The 13,786-nt window shown below is 41.1% G+C and overlaps 1 protein-coding gene across 7 annotated transcripts in view; it reads right to left on the reverse strand.

The window, feature by feature from the left end:
• ZMIZ1 (zinc finger MIZ-type containing 1) overlaps nt 1–13,786 on the reverse strand; it is a 520,224-nt gene that overhangs the window by 410,787 nt on the left and 95,651 nt on the right. For all 7 annotated transcript variants that reach the window (XM_060694124.2, XM_060694123.2, XM_060694122.2 and 4 more), the window contains exon 2: nt 6,308–6,421. The gene's annotated coding sequence lies outside the window, so the exon portion shown is untranslated. The remainder of the gene's footprint in view (nt 1–6,307; nt 6,422–13,786) is intronic.

Below are 13,786 nucleotides of genomic sequence, written 5' to 3' on the forward strand. Positions count from 1 at the left end.
ACAAAAAACAATCACGCACATATAAAAACAAAACATGTCAAGACATGTCATTTCATGATTTGAAACCTGAATTGTTTTTATTAGGAATACGGGACCCGAAAATGAACAAAAACCTTCAATATATTATATTGCACATACTTACTGCAGCAAGAATCACATTCGCAAAAAATTGGAAACCAAAAAATGTACCCTCAGACGAAACAGTAATTAGGAAAATTCTAGAATGCGCAGAGATGGATAAAATGACTATGGAGTTGAAAGAGAGCAAGGATTCGGAATATTATGAAATATGGAATAAAATCTACAGTTGTCTTGAAAATAGAAATCAGAACAAGAAATTTTTAACTTAATATTGATGAAACTTAAAGTAGTGAACAAAATTAAATAAAGAGATGTAAATATAAACAAATATAAATGTGTAGATAAGAACAATGAATATTATAATGTGTGTGTGTGTGTGTGTGTGTGTGTGTGTGTGTGTGTGTGTGTTTTCGTAGATTTTCACGGATACAGGTATGCAAGTCTTGGCGTATTCGGGTCTTTTCCCGTGTAAGATTGAGAGTATCTTGGCTCAGAGAGATATCTTACATAGGAAAAGACACGAATACGCCAAGACTTGCATATATATATTTGTGTGTGTGTGTGTGTGTGTGTGTATTTGTTTTCTGAGGTTTTCGCTGGTGTTTGTATGTAGGTCTTTGGTTATTCAACACATACTTCATCTATAACGGACAAAAATACAAACAAATAGAAGGAGCACCCATGGGATCACCCCTCTCACCTGTCATTGCAAACCTCTACATGGAACACTTTGAAACCCAAGCTCTAGTAAAATCTGATACAAACCCAAACTCTGGCTCAGATACGTAGATGACACCTTCATAATCTGGCCACACGGGAAAGAAAAACTGGACAACTTCCTCACACACCTCAACAGCCTACACTCCAAAATACAGTTCACCATGGAAACAGAAGCTAACAACCAACTTCCCTTCCTGGATGTCTTAGTCTACAAGAAATCCAATGGCTCCCTAGGACACACCATCTACCAGAAGAAAACACACACAAACCGCTATCTGCACGCACTCTCACACCACCACCCAGCACAGATCAACTCCGTAGCCAAGACACTCATCTCCAGAACAAAACGCTTAGCTGATGAACAACACCTAAAAACCGAACTACACACTCTCACTAATATACTAACATCCAATGGATTCCAAAGAAGTAAGATTACCAACCTAATCCAAAAAAAAAAAAACTGCCACTAAAATCCAAGACAGAGAACAAGAAAACGGCAACTCCTCCCATACATAAAAGGCACCACAGACAGAATCAGCAAGATCCTCCACAAACACAACATCAAGACAGCATTCTGCACAAACCGAAAAATATCCACCATCCTAAGAAACCCCAAAGACAAAATTGAGTTAGAAAATCAAGCAGTATATGAAATCCCATGCACCGCCTGCCCCACCACATACATCGGACAAACCAACAGAAGAATAAATGCACGCATTGAAGAACACAAGAACTCAGTCAGAAAAGAGGAACCAACTTCTTCCCTGGTCCAACACCTTAAAGCCACAGGACATGAAATTGACTTTAAAAAGACCAGAACTATTGCCAAAACTGAACACTTTAACATCAGAATAATCAGAGAAGCCATCAAGATAGAAAAACGCCCACACAGCATGAATAAACGAGATGATACCTCTCGCCTACCAGCCATTTGGAAACCCACACTTATTGTCAAACGAGTCCCTAACACAAAGAATAACACCAGACCCACACTCACGAAAACCACACAGGATGTCACCACCACACATCCACGCAAAAAGCAAACTGAAACCCACACCGATGATGAGGCATGACCACAAACCAGAAGCCAGACCACAGCTGGATCATTAGCCACTTTAAACCCCTCCAATCCATACATGAAGCAAACTGACACCCACCATGAAGATGTAGCACAACCACGAACGCGAAGCCAAACAACAGCAACGCAGCTCACCAGCTCAAATCCCCCTGCAACTCAGACTAACCCAAGCACTACCAAGCCCCCACCCAAACAGAACACACCCCCAGCAATCAGAGCACAGCCAACCTCCCAGCCAATCAGAGCACAGCCAAGCCCCCAACCAATCAGAATACACCTCCACCCAATCAGAACACAGCCAAGCTCCCACCCAATCAGTTCACACCCCCACTGGCAGTTAAAAGGAAGAAACAGCTGCGATCACACATTGCTCCTAGAAGCACGAAGCCGAAAACACCAGCCTGAAGATGACGAATGAGACTTCGTCGAAACATTGCAAAGACATTTCCAATTTTACGCGGGGCAAACCCAAATAACCAAAGACCTACATATATATATGAGTAATGCGATTACCCTAGTATTGAATAGTAAATAGAAATGATAGAATAGAGAACTACAAAAGCAAAATACGTTAAGTCGATGCGAAATGCTGTAAAATTACCATTAATGTTATGTAATGTTCAATAAGTAATAATTTATTGATCAGAAGTAACGCTTCTGATTTGTTAAAAACAAATAGAATTACAACTAGAAACAAAATCAAAGAAAACTCATCAAAGTTGCCAAAAGACGCAGGTGCTTTAATCCACTACGGAGCAGTGATGCGTCTACAAAATACTGTTCATGAAACAATTGTTTTGACAAATTGCACGGCTCTCGTTTGTATTCTTTCTGACACAACAACTCATATAGAACATACCCTCAATTACTGAAGTCTTGTGATTATTTAGAAACTTTAAATGACTATGCCCAGCGAGATGAACAGGGTAAAGGTATTGAAAGTGCTGAATTAAAGCAGTCATTAACAAGAAATGCCACAATATTACTTTTCACGCTAAAATTGCAGGCCCTTTATTGTCTTCATGCTCAGACATGTGGAACTTATCTGAAGTAACCTGATGCTTGCAAATGACTAATTAGCTGAAATTTAGAAAGGCAGATATAAAAACAATTGGGGGTAATGCAAAGTTTGTCCTGCAGCAATATCAGATACTACGTTTGCCGTTCTTAATTTTTTTCCCTTCCCTCCTTCCCTCCCTCCCTTTCTTCACTGTTGAAAAATATAAACCTATTATGCTTTTCACTTTTGGGCACATTATGCCAAGAATGGGAAAAAAGAGCCAGAAAGAATAAGACAAAGAAATTAAGGAAACAGCTAAATGTATTTTCCATCAACACCTTTCACTGTTTTTTCTCCAAGCCTTTCTGTCTTTGCAGATCATCCTAACTTCCACCACCTCCCTGCCTCTCTTCCTCCACCTCAAAATATTATTTCAACGCAGATTTTAAAAGTCCGAGCCAAACATCTGTCATTTTTAAATGTTCATTTGTCCCCTGTCAGAATGCCATAAGAGCCGATTTCACTTGCCAATCCAAGTATCATTTAAGTCTCCAAAACAATATATTTATATTATAAAGCAGACATGTTGCTCCAAGTAAATTTCAGTATTTTTTAAATTGTGCGGGTTTTTTTAGCATGGACTTCTGAAAATTTTGACATCAGGGATTCACCTAATATTTTATTATATTATTATTTTTATTTTATTGACCATCCATCTTGCCCCAAGGCAAATATGGGCAGCTTACATCATTTCAAACCAATAAAACCAAAGAATAAATTATTTCTAGTGATAATAAAAGTTTTACTCCAAAAGCAGATCTGCAGCAAAATTGAAGAAGCAGTCAGATTCCGTTCATTGCTCTTTACCAGTATGATTTCAGTCAACCATCAGGATTGTCCCCATTAAGTTTTATTTACAGAACTGGGGGACAGATAGATCAACTGAACATCAAAAAAAATCTTCAATCTGAATCAACTAATTACTTCCAAGTAGTCTTTAAAAAATATTTTTTAATTTTATTTTTAATGCAAATAATACAAACATGGTACATATACATGTACATACAAAAAAAGGAAAAAAAATACAAATATCACAGTGCAGCCTCACCCCCAGAGACCACTATTTTTTCTTATATTTCTTCTTCTATTACAGCTAAAAGATATACAATATATTCAAATTGTGTCCTGATCCCCTCCAAAACAACATATGTTCTTGAGTAGGTTTATTCCCTTTTCCTTCCACCAACACTGTTTTTATAAAATCCCCCCACATTTCATTATAATTGTTTACTTTAATCATCCCTTTTTAAAATTGAATTTCTGCTGTTAATTTATCCTTTGTTGCCATACTCCAAATTTCATTATACCACTCATTTCTTTGAATATCCCACCTTCATCCCCAATATTTAGCCATTACTAATCTAGCTGCCATGATCAATTTTACAATCAATTCCTTTTTTGTTTCATTTATATCTTGTTTTTCCATCAACAACAGTAATGCAATTCTCAGTGACATATCTAAATTTATATTCAAAAGGGCTCTAATTTCTCTAAATACCATGTCCCATATTTTTTGTGTACTATCACAATCCCACCACATATGTTTATATGTTCCAACCTCTTTCTTGCACCTGAAAAAAAAAAAACCTTAACAACTACGAAATACCAACTAGCCAAGAAAAACAGAACCTCTTTCCTTGAGGAGTGGACTTAGAAGGAGGAAGAGGAAGAAGAGGTAGAAGAAAAAAGTCAACTTGTTGTAAAGGGTTCTGAACAGCCCCCCAAACGAAAAAATAAATGTAGAGGCTGCTTCTACAGGTAGTCCTCGACTTACAACCACAATTGAGCCCAACATTTCCATTGCTAAGGAAAAACAAAGTGTTTAAGTGAGTTTTGCCCCGTTTTACCACCTTTCTTTCAGACGTTAAGCGAATTGCTGCAGCTGTTAAGCTAATAGCACGGTTGTTAAGTGAATCCAGCTTCCCTGTTGACTTTGTTTGTCTGAAGGCCGCAAAAGAGGATCCCTTGATCCCGGGGAAAGTTACCCATCGTCATAAATATATGCCAGTCGCATATAAGTGTCCAAATTTTGATCAGGTGGCCACGCAACGGTCGCAAGTGTGTGTAACTTTGAACAATTACTAAACGAATGGTTATTAAGTCGAGGAATAACTGTATTCTATGCCACCCATCTGGCATTTAACAATTATTCCACCAAGACTCTCCCAGAAAGCCATTTAACACAGTCCGTCCTGATCACTAGAAAACATGTCGGGGCTGCTTTTCTGACAAGGCAGGAAAGGAAAAAAATAAATGTTTTTATTCAAGCCGAGCAGAGCCAACTTTTCCCTGCCATCTCCTCAAGCCAACGTTTCTCTGGAGCTTTTCAGGGTCAGCAAACACAGAAATCCGGTGATTTGGTTAATCAAGATTAAAAAAGAATTAGGAGCAATGCTGCCTTGACTGCCCCTTCCATTATATTTTACTTTTCTTAAGTTTAATCTCCGCATTCCTGTTCGGTTTATCATTGCCAGTCTGGCCCGATAGCTAGAACATCTAATCAACATTCGTAGCTAAATGTTTATGCAAGGCTTGGCCATAGCTAACACCGGCAGAGAAATTATTTTCTAGGCCAAAACCCGAGGAGAAAAAAAAACGAAGAGGCCACACGATCTCGAACATCTACAAAGGTCTAGAACAGAGATGGGATGCAAATCCGGTTTACTATCGCAGAGCGTTTTTGATGACGTCTGGGCAGGTGGCCACCGCCACTACCGGTTTTCCCGAACCGGTAGAAACCCACCCCTGCTCTAGAAGTGAGGTCCATTTTCCTATGCAAGAAGAGCAAACCAGAGCAAAATACAGGGAGTCCTTGACTTACGACCACAATGGAGCCCCAAATTTATGTTGCTAAGTGAGACATTTGTGAAGGGAGTTTTCCCTCATTTTACGACCTTTCTCGCCACAGTCGTTAACCACCGCAGTCGATAAGTTAGTAACCAGTTTGGGAAGTGAATTTAGCTTCCCCGTCGACTTTGGTTGTCAGAAGGTCTCAAAAAGAGGATCGCGTGACCTTGGAACATAACAGCGGTCATAAGTGTGAACCAGTTGCTAAGCATCGGAATTTTGGTCCCATGATCATGGGGATGCGGCAAAGGTCGTGACCGATTCCAAGTCTCTTTTTTCAGTGCCGCTGTAACTTTGAATGGTCACTAAACGGGCTACCGTAAGTCACGGACTACCTGTATATCTGCAATATTATCTTCTTGGCATAATTTTCCAAAAATGCAAATGCAGTCGAGTCCCAATTCAGAAGTTTACGCAAGACTAAAAGTTTCCACGCCATCTCCTTCAGACCTCACCCCTTTTTCCTACTGGCCCCGATGAGGAAATTTAACAAGCAGAACATTAAATGGGCAAATAATTACCTCTTAACTCTTGGAAGAGGCCAACGTCAATTAACACGCAGGAGCTCTTAACAAACAGAGAGAGGAGGAGGAGGTGGGAGCCCAGAACAGTTCCGGCAGTCATCAAGGTCGTTCCTAACAAGGAAGAAAACCAAAAAAGAAGGGGGGGACAATAGTTAACTATTAATTTTCATAACACCGATGATGTAGAGAAGATGGCAACCCCCAAACACCAAAAAAAAAAACAACCAAAAAAACAGTCAAGACGTAAGCATGATATTTAACCTTCCATTATGAAAAACACAGCCATTTCTTCCTTACAGACTGAAATCCTGAAATAAAGATAGGCTGAAATCCTGAAATAAAGATAGCGCTCGACTTACAACCCACACCTCCAAATTTACATTGCTCAGAGAGATGGTTATTAAGTGGATTTGGCCCCATTTTATGACCTTCCTTGCCACAGCTGTTAGATGAATCCCTGCAGTCGTTAAATTAATAACACGATGGTCAAGCAAATCTGGCTTCCCCATTGACTGGGCTTGTTAAAAAGTCTTCAAAAGGGATTACATGACCCCGGGACATTGCAAATATGAGTTAATTTACAAAGCATCCAAATTTTGATCATGTGACCATAGGGATGTCTTCAATGCAAAGAAGAACAATTAAGATTCTTAAAAGCCCGGAGATTAAAACGTATGAAGAACAGTTGCAGGAATTGGGTATGGCCAGTCTAGAGAAAGGAAGGACTGGAGGAGACATGATAGCAGTCTTCCAGGATTTGAGGGGCTGCCACAAAGGAGAGGGAGGTCAACTTATTTTCCAAAGCAACAGAGGGCAAGACAAGAAACAGTGGATGGAAAGTAATCAAGGAAAGAAGCAACCTGGAATTAAGGAGAAACTTCCTAACAGTGAGGACAATTAACCAATGGAACAGCTTGTCTTCAGAAGTTGTAGGTGCACCAACACTGGAGGTTTTTAAGAAGAGACTGGACAGCCATTTGTCTGGAATGGTATAGGGTCTCCTGCTTGAGCAGGGGGTTGGACTAGAAGACCTCCAAGGTCCCTTCCAACTCTATTCTGATTGGTTGTAAGTGTGAAAAATGGTCATAAGTCACCATTTTCAGTGCCGTTGTAACTTTTACGGTCACCAAATGAGCGGATTGTAAATCGAGGACTACCTATTCCCGTGATGGCAAACCTATGGCACATGTGCCACAGGTGACACACAGCGCCCTCTCTGTGGGCACGCGAGCCATTGCCCCATTTCAGGTCTGCCGTGCATGACCGTGTGCCTCCTGTTGGGCAGCTGGTCATCGGGTCTCTGCCGTGCATGCACAGGGGGCTGGGGACATGCAGGGGGGGCGCGTGCATGCACGGGGCCCAGAGTGCATGCAGGGGGGATGGGGCGCATGTGTGGGGCAGGTCGAATCTGGGGGGAGCATGCATGCATAGGCGCAGGGCGCATGCACCAGAGCCGCACATGCATTGTATTTGCATGCACACATGCATGCTTTGGGCCAGTGGTGAAATATAAAATTTGTTACTACCAGTTAGTGAGTGTGGCTTGGGGGGGGGATAATGTGACTGAGTGGTCGTAGCCAACTTTTTTTTTTTTAACTTTTAAAACCATTTTTTCTACAACCTCTTCAGCCGAAGGTTGTAGAAAAATGCCTTTAAAAGGTTCTGACGATCCCAGCTGAGCCGCGCGATCATCAGAGGCTTTTTTTTATTTATTTTTAAAAGCATTTTTTCGGCCGAAGAGGTTGTAGAAAAAATGCTTTAAAAAAAAAAAGCCCCTGATGATCGCGCGGCTCAGCTGGGCATGGGGGAGGGCAGGGATTTTTGCTACCGGTTCTCCGAACCACCTGCCACCATCGCTACCAGATCAGGCAATCCGGTCCGAACTGGGAGCATTTCACCCCTGCTTTGGGCACTCAGTCCGGAAAAGGTTAGCCATCACTGACCTATACTAATGGTGGACTGAAAAGGAGGTGGAAGAAGGGAAAACGGAGGAATAAGCTGAAATCTTCATTCTATTTATGCATCTCATTTGTTACAAAGCCACTTTTCATGTCTTTGCAGTACCAAGCATTTATTTTTCACTTAGCTGAGTTGCACTTCTGTATAGGCATGGAAACACGCCCCGGTGCATGGAAAACCACAACAGCTTTAGCAAACGATGCATCCAGCACCACCCCAAAATCCAATGTGCAAGCTCATGAAATCCCAGGGATAATTAAAGAGGAGATAGCAGCATTCACAATCCTCTGACGAAGTTGTGCAACTATAAATTTTTCTAATGGGTTTAGGGGCCCCCATTTTCCCAAGTCGTACTATTAACCAAAACATAATAAAAAATAAAAATAAAAATAAAAATGAATGAATGAGCCTGCAGCCAAAGCAGCATGTGCTAAGATTTCATTAGAGCTTCTGCTGAACAGGGTAATTTCTGGTCAGAGCTTGGATTTAAGAGAACCAAGATTAAATTAGGCACCTTGGAATATTTGTTTGTGGCGCTGTAGGTTTACTTATTTAAATTTCTAGCCCTTTCTAATCGATGATTTAGCTTTTTTCTCACAAGATGTAAATATATACAAGCGTGTCAATATCTCTCCCCCCACACCCCGAAAATATTAAGAGCCGTAGTGCGGGCTAACTCATTGCTCACTGCCAGAAGTTCGATCCTGACCAGCTCAAGGTTGACTCTGCCTTCCATCCTTCTGAGGTCGGTAAAATGAGGGCCCAGATTGTTGGGGGCATTATGCTGACTCTGTAAACCACTTAGAGACAATTGTAAAGTACTGTGAAGTGGTATATAAGTCTAAGGACTACTGCTATTGATATTGCTATATAGTGACCCAGTTCCCTTTTTTTTTTTTTAATTTGATTTATATACCGCCCTTCTCCGGAGACTCAGGGCGGCTTACAATGCGTTAAGCAATAGCCTTCATACTTTTGTATATTTATACAAAGTCAGCTTATTGCCCCCACAAACTGGGTCCTCATTTAACCTACCTTAGAAAGGATGGAAGGCTGAGTCAACCTTGAGCCTGGTAAGATTCGAACCTGCAGAAATTGCAGGCAGCTGTGTTAATTACAGGGTGCATTAAACCACTGTGCTACCAAGGCTCTTTCTTGTAAACGCTGATCCTTTATTTCAGAAAGTTGTCCTTTAGATTTTTTAAATTAATTAATTAATTCATTCATTCATTTATAAATAAAGAGTTGTGATGGTGCAGTGGTTAGAATACAGTATTGCAGGCTAATTCTGCCCACTGCCAGAAGTTCGATCCTGACTAGCTCAAGGTTGACTCAGCCTTCCATCCTTCCAAGATCGGTAAAATGAGGACTGAGATTGTTGGGGGGCAAGAAGCTGACTTTGTAAACCGCTTAGAGAGGGCTGTAAAGCACCGTGAAGCGGTATGTCAGTCTAAGTGCTATTGCTATTGACTCAGCCTTCCATCCTTCTAAGGTTGGTAAAATGAGAACCCAGATGGCTGGGGGCAATAGGTTGACTCTGTAAATCGCTTAGGGCTGTGATATATACTTTACCACTAAAATGTGGAGCTTCACTTGTGTGATTCATTTATGTAGCTTTCTTAGTAGAATTATGTCACTAGTTCCTTTTGTTTTCTTCTGGTTTTGTTTTATTTTTTTTTTAAAAAGGGGGGGGTGTTATTTCAAAAATGATTCCCATCCTTGCCTCTCCAGACCATGGTGACTGAATTCCCAGTTGGCCTCCCCTTCAAGTATATCAGAGCCCAATGGTTGGATTTAAAGTGAGTGGGGTTCCCCCCCCCAAAGTTCAAAATAGGAGGGTAGGCTAAAATCTCCATTCCAGGTTACTGAAACCATTTCTTTCAACCTAGAAAGACTTCCAGAATAGTTAGAAGGGTGCCAGAACATTCTCTCTCTCTCTCTCTCTCTCTCTCTCTCTCTCTCTCTCTCTCTCTCTCTTTCTCTTTCTCTCTCTCTCTCTCTCTCACACACACACACAGGCAAATAAGCATAAATCATTGCAAATTCAAGCTGTTTTGTGCCCTCAGCTATAAAAGCTAGAAGGGAGGGAGGGAGGGAGGGAGGAAGGAGAGAGGAAGGAAGGAAGGAAGGAAGGAAGGAAGGAAGGAGGGAGGGAGGGAGGGAGGGAGGGAGGGAGGAGAGAGAAAGGAAGGAAGGAAGGGGAGGGAAGGAAGGAAGGAGAGAGAAAGGGAGGAAGGAAGGGAGGGAGGGAAGGGAGGGAGAAGGGAAGGAAGGAAAGAAAGAGAGAGAGAGAAAGGGAGGGAGGAGAGAGAAAGGAAGAAAGGAAGGGGAGGGAGGGAAGGAAGGAAGGAAGGAAGGAAAGAGAGAGAAAGGGAGGAAGAGAGGAAGGGAGTGGAGAGAAAGGAAGGGGAGGGGAGGGGAGGGGAGCGAGGGAGGGAAGAAAGAAAGAAAGAAAGAAAGAAAGAAAGAAAGAAAGAAAGAAAGAAAGAAAGAAAGAAAGAAAGAAAGAAAGAAAGAAAGAAAAGATTTTTAGGAATGAAGTACACTTGGAAGCTTACCCATCCATTTTGAAAGAAATGACAGCACTCAAAATGAAGCCAACAGAAGAGAAAAAGAATCACATTTCAGCTGACTTAATCTTAACATAAACAAATAAAATCTGATACCAATGCACAGAAGGGCAAAACTTTCTCTGCACAAATCTACAGAAGGTAGATTTGGAAACATTTGGAGATTTGGAAACATGATTACAGTTCCGATGGAACTGACTCATATTTATGACGGCCATAGTGTCCCGGGGGGAGGGGGTCACGTGATCCCCTTTTGCGACCTTCTGACAAGCAAAGTCAAGGGGGAAGCCAGATTCACTTAACAACCATGTGACTAATTTAACAACCGCAATGATTCACTTACCCACGGGGGCAAGAAAGGTTGCAAAATGTGGCCGTAAATTGAGGACTACCTGTAATATAACACTTAGTATCAGCCATGGTTAGTTCGGAAATTCCGACAGCTGAGATTAGCAACATCCAAACAGCTATAATTATATCCTTAATTTTCAAGAAATTATTATATCCAAATTTATTCTCCAGGAAGGGGAAACAACAACAAATGCAAAGCATTGTATTCTACTTTTTTTTTTTTTTACAACTTTTCCTTAATAATATTAAGCAATCTAGCCAAAGAAAAAAAGTGATTTTTTTAAAAAAATAATGATAATGATAATTCCGGGGCTGATTTTAAACTCCGTTGGGGTTGAAAGCAAGGAATAAAATGTGCATCATAATGCCAGCTCCATTTTTTGCATGCTTGCTTGTCACATTTCAATGCAACTATGAAAGTGTGCGCTGGGAGGTGTGAGGTACGTTTCCTCACAGTGGTTGCTGTATGTATGTCTACGTCAAACAGGCGGTCTTCAAAGCCAAAATTTTCTGTTGCTAAGTGAGACGGTTGTGAATGTGAATTTTGCCCCACAGTTGTTAAGTTAGTCACTGTTAGTCACACTGACACAAACTTGTGGTTTTTATATATAAAGTTGAAGACCGCACACCTTAAAACTTGCTAAGGTTGAGAAACATTGATGGGACATAACATTTATTTAAATGTAATTTATTTACTTTTAACTTATTTAAATTTATGGTTGTTTTTGTCATCATCCACAAAAGGAAAATAGTCAGGAAGACGGGAAATATCGTGAGGTAAATTGAAACAGTTCTACCGAACACACAGGCAGAAAAAAGCGGGGGGAAAGGAAAACGCCCACTTCACACACAACAACCAATCACAACGCAGACTGCCTCACACATGAGTCAGCACTTTCCAATTAATCAACTACAACTGTGTGTTCTGGCCGATTGTATCCTGTACTGTTCCCGCTACTTAAATTCAATATCCTAACAATCACGACGGAACACAATTCATTTTGTTTCTACTTGGAAACCAGTTCTGGGCTTTGTGCTTGAGGTGGGAAAAAAAACAAAAACTTCAATTTTGGGGCTTTGCATTTTAGATAGGTTTTTGTTGTTGCAGGAAGTCCTCAACTTACGACCACAATTGAGCCCCAAATTTATGTTGCTCAGTGACACATTGGTGGAGTGAGCTATACTCCATTCTACCACCTTTCTTTTGCCACAATTGCTAAGCGAATCATTACAGTTGTTAAGTGAGTAACACGGTTGCAAAGTGAATCTGGCTTCCCCCATTGTCAGAAGGTCACCAAGGGGGACCCCGGGACACTGCAACCGTCATAAAGATGAGTCAGTTTCCAAGTTGCCTGAATTTTGATCACGTGGCCATTGGGATGCTGCAACTATCACAAGGGTAAAGGCTGTAAGTGTGAAAGGAGATCACAAGTCACTTTTTTTCAGTGCCATTGTACCTTCGGACGGTCACTAAACGAGTTGTTAACAGTTGAGAGCCATCTGTATCATTTGACAGAAAGGTGTAAAATCCAGTAGACTATGTCAAGCAGAAGAGCCTTCTCCGCCAACTTATATGCATTTTTTTTTTAATAGATTCATTGAAAGCGGATAAATTTAACATCAGTAAATATACAGTAGGGAGGCCAAGGAAGTAGGCAAAAGGAAACAACCCAGTAATTCAATTCCAAACAAGTGGCCATTGGAAGCCGAGATAAATCTTTTTAGAAGACGAGCAAAATCTATAAGGGAATGACTTTTTTATTTTTTTATTTTTTACAAAGCTCTATTCTCTAATAAAAAGAAAGCATTGCATTATTTTAAGTACCTTTCACAGTATGTTAACTTAGTTTATTTGAAATAAATTAATGGAACCTTTTGACGATCTGCTCTCAGATCGTGCTACAGGAGAGGCCTGTTAGAACAGAGCCATCTAAGAGATAAATGTGAATTATGGTAATGTTTTAAAAGATGTAAGATGAGGGGAGACATGAGAGCAGTGTTCGCTCTACAATGGTGTAGGGGACTGGAGGCTAAAACATACGATGAATGGTTGCAGGAACTGGGCATGGCCAGTCTAGTTAAGAGAAGGACCAGGGGAGACAGGATAGCAGTCTTCCAATATTTGAGGGGCTGCCACAGAGAGGAAGGGGGTCAAGCTATTTTCCAAAGCACCCGAAGGCCAGACAAGGAACAATGGATGGAAACTGACTAAGGAGAGATTCAATCTAGAAATAAGGAGAAATTTCCTGACAGTGAGAACAATCAACCCATGGAACAGAAGTTGCCTTCAGAAGTTGTGGGAGCTTCATCACTGGAGGCTTTCAAGAAGAGACTGGACTGCCACTTGTCAGAAATGGTGTAGGGTCTCCTGCTTGGGCAGGAGGTTGGACTAGATGACCTACAAGGTCCCTGTAATCTGTAATCTGTCTGGAGGAGCATTCAGAAGCTTCAGCTGGTACAGAATGCAGCCGTGTGGGCGATAAGTGGGGTTAGTTATTCAGCAGGTGTAATTTCCCAGGGGCAATTCAAGGTGATGCTTGTCACCTTCATGGCTTGGGACCAGCTTGCCAGAGGGACCGTCTTCTTCCATCCAATT

The sequence above is a fragment of the Pantherophis guttatus genome, chromosome 6, assembly GCF_059756535.1.
Source record: "Pantherophis guttatus breed Tessera chromosome 6, ASM5975653v1, whole genome shotgun sequence".
Taxonomy (NCBI): Eukaryota; Metazoa; Chordata; class Lepidosauria; order Squamata; family Colubridae; genus Pantherophis; species Pantherophis guttatus.